This window comes from Coregonus lavaretus, assembly GCF_964263955.1.
Source record: "Coregonus lavaretus genome assembly, contig: HAP1_SCAFFOLD_7469, whole genome shotgun sequence".
In the NCBI taxonomy this organism is placed as follows: Eukaryota; Metazoa; Chordata; class Actinopteri; order Salmoniformes; family Salmonidae; genus Coregonus; species Coregonus lavaretus.
Genome location: NW_028159090.1, coordinates 9,498 through 12,500, shown reverse-complemented (window position 1 = coordinate 12,500; position 3,003 = coordinate 9,498).

Below are 3,003 nucleotides of genomic sequence, written 5' to 3'. Positions count from 1 at the left end.
GGTGGACATACCTGTTCTCTCTTCGAAACGTTTGTACTATTGAGGACACGGTTGATCTCCCAATATTCGGCTGCACCCTTCGACACGCCTCAGCCATTGTAAGGCCATGATTGACAACATGGTCTACAAGGCCCTTATGTCATCAGATATGCGCCTATGTCCTCTTCTGCCTCTTCCTCTGTTTTGCCTTCCACCACGCATCCTTGCTCCTCTTCTTCCTCCTCTTGGCTGTTGACCCTGTTCGTTTCCTGGTCCATCCATTATTGGAAAATTGCAACTCTGTGTTGTGGTCTGTCTATATATGCTTGCCAATTGATTCTTCATGAGATGCACCTTTGAGCAATTTAGACAACTGGTTGATTGTTGGTTGAACTAACACTTTACATTCCTTCATGAGTGAGGGTTAATTTCACCTGCACGATTCAGCAATTTACGTTTTTGTACAAAAGGTCTAATAGAAATGTATAAAACTATCCTTGACAGTTTATGACAAATAGTTCAACAATTTTGCATGTAATGGCTTATGCAAGGAACTAATGCCTAGATGTTTTGAGGGGTAAGACTATTCAACAGAGAACCATCTACTATATTTTGATCAACATGACATGAGCAATTGAAAATGTGGAAAAAAGCTGACACTTGTACATTATCAATTGCAATATGTACAAAAGCAATTGCAATTTGTTCAAAGGAATAAGAAATTGCTTTAATGATGTGCACAAGTGACTAGATGATTTGGAATTTGTACAAGTAGTATCAAGAATTGCACTTTTGATCTAAGAAATGCACCAAAGCGACTGAGAAAAACTGTAATAGGAGAGAGGGAGGGTAGAGGGGTGAAAGTAGAGAGGGAAAGGAGAGTTGGAGATAGCAGAGGAGGAGGAGGGGAGTGGATGGGGTAGATGAGTGGAAGTGAAGAGATTGATTTACAGTGAGGGAAAAAAGTATTTGATCCCCTGCTGATTTTGTATGTTTGCCCACTGACAAAGAAATGATCAGTCTATAATTTTAATTGGTAGGTTTATTTGAACAGTGAGAGACAGAATAACAACAACAAAATCCAGAAAAACGCATGTCAAAAATGTTATAAATTGATTTGCATTTTAATGAGGGAAATAAGTATTTGACCCCCTCTTAATCAGAAAGATTTCTAGCTCCCAGGTTTCTTTTATACAGTTAACGAGCTGAGATTGGGAGCACACTCTTAAAGGGAGTGCTCCTAATCGCAGCTTGTTACCTGTATAAAAGACACCTGTCCACAGAAGCAATCAATCAATCAGATTCCAAACTCTCCACCATGGCCAAGACCAAAGAGCTCTCCAAGGATGTCAGGGACAAGATTGTAGACCTACACAAGGCTGGAATGGGCTACAAGACCATCGCCAAGCAGCTTGGTGAGAAGGTGACAACAGTTGGTGTTATTATTCGCTAATGGAAGAAACACAAAATAACTGTAAATCTCCCTCGGCCTGGGGCTCCATACAAGATCTCACCTCGTGGAGTTGCAATGATCATGAGAACGGTGAGGAATCAGCCCAGAACTACACGGGAGGATCTTGTCAATGACCTCAAGGCAGCTGGGACCATAGTCACCAAGAAAACAATTGGTAACACACTACGCCGTGAAGGACTGAAATCCTGCAGTGCCCGCAAGGTCCCCCTGCTCAAGAAAGCACTTATACAGGGCTGTCTGAAGTTTGCCAATGAACATCTGAATGATTCTGAGGAGAACTGGGTGAAAGTCTTGTGGTCAGATGAGACCAAAATCGAGCTCTTTGGCATCAACTCAACTCGCCTATGACCCCAAGAACACCATCGCCACCGTCAAACATGGGGACAGGACAAGGGGACAGGACAAATTCACCACATCAAAGGGACGATGGACGTGGCCATGTACCGTTAAATCTTGGGTGAGAACCTCCTTCCCTCAGGCAGGGCATTGAAAATGGGTTGTGGATGGGTATTCCAGCATGACAATGACCCAAAACACACGGCCAAGGCAACAAAGGAGTGGCTCAAGAAGAAGCACATTAAGGTCCTGGAGTGGCCTAGACAGTCTCCAGACCTTAATCCCATTGAAAATCTGTGGAGGGAGCTGAAGGTTCGAGTTGCCAAACGTCAGCCTCGAAACCTTAATGACTTGGAGAAGATCTGCAAAGAGGAGTGGAACAAAATCCCTCCTGAGATGTGTGCAAACCTGGTGGCCAACTGCAAGAAACGTCTGACCTCTGTGATTGCCAACAAGGGTTTTGCCAGCAAGTACTAAGTCATGTTTTGCAGAGGGGTCAAATACTTATTTCCCTCATTAAAATGCAAATCAATTTATAACATTTTTGACATGCGTTTTTCTGGATATTTGTTGTTGTTATTCTGTCTCTCACTGTTCAAATAAACCTTCCATTACATTTATAGACTGATCATGTCTTTGTCAGTGGGCAAACGTACAAAATCAGCAGGGGATCAAATACTTTTTTCCCTCACTGTATGGAGGAGGGGTGGAAGGGTGAAGGGAGAGTAGGAAGGAAAGAAAGTAGGAGTGGAGGTGTAGAGAGATTGAGCGATGGAGAGGGAGGGAGGGAGCGAGACAGGACAGTAGAAGGTGATTTATCCTGTCTGGTCTGGCTTCCCTGGTGGTTCTCATGTCTCACGTGTTTCTGTAGTTCAGCCTGTTTCCTTGGAGACCAGACACTCTTGACCTTTCACCTCTCTGTAATGTAACTCTGAGGCCTCTAGGTCACAAGTTCAGGGGCCGTCCCAAATGGCACCCTATTCCCTATACTAAATAGTGCACTACTTTTGACCAGAGCCCTATGGGTCAAAAGTAGCGCACTATATAGGGAATAGGGTGCCATTTGGGATGAACACCTTTCAGAAAAACACAGGTCCCCTGTGAGAGGAGACAAAACATTTCATCATAACACTGACTCATGGATGGGTGGAGTAGAGGAGGAGTGGAAGGGTTAGGAAAGGAGAGATGGGGAAAGGACGATTGGGTGGAAGAGA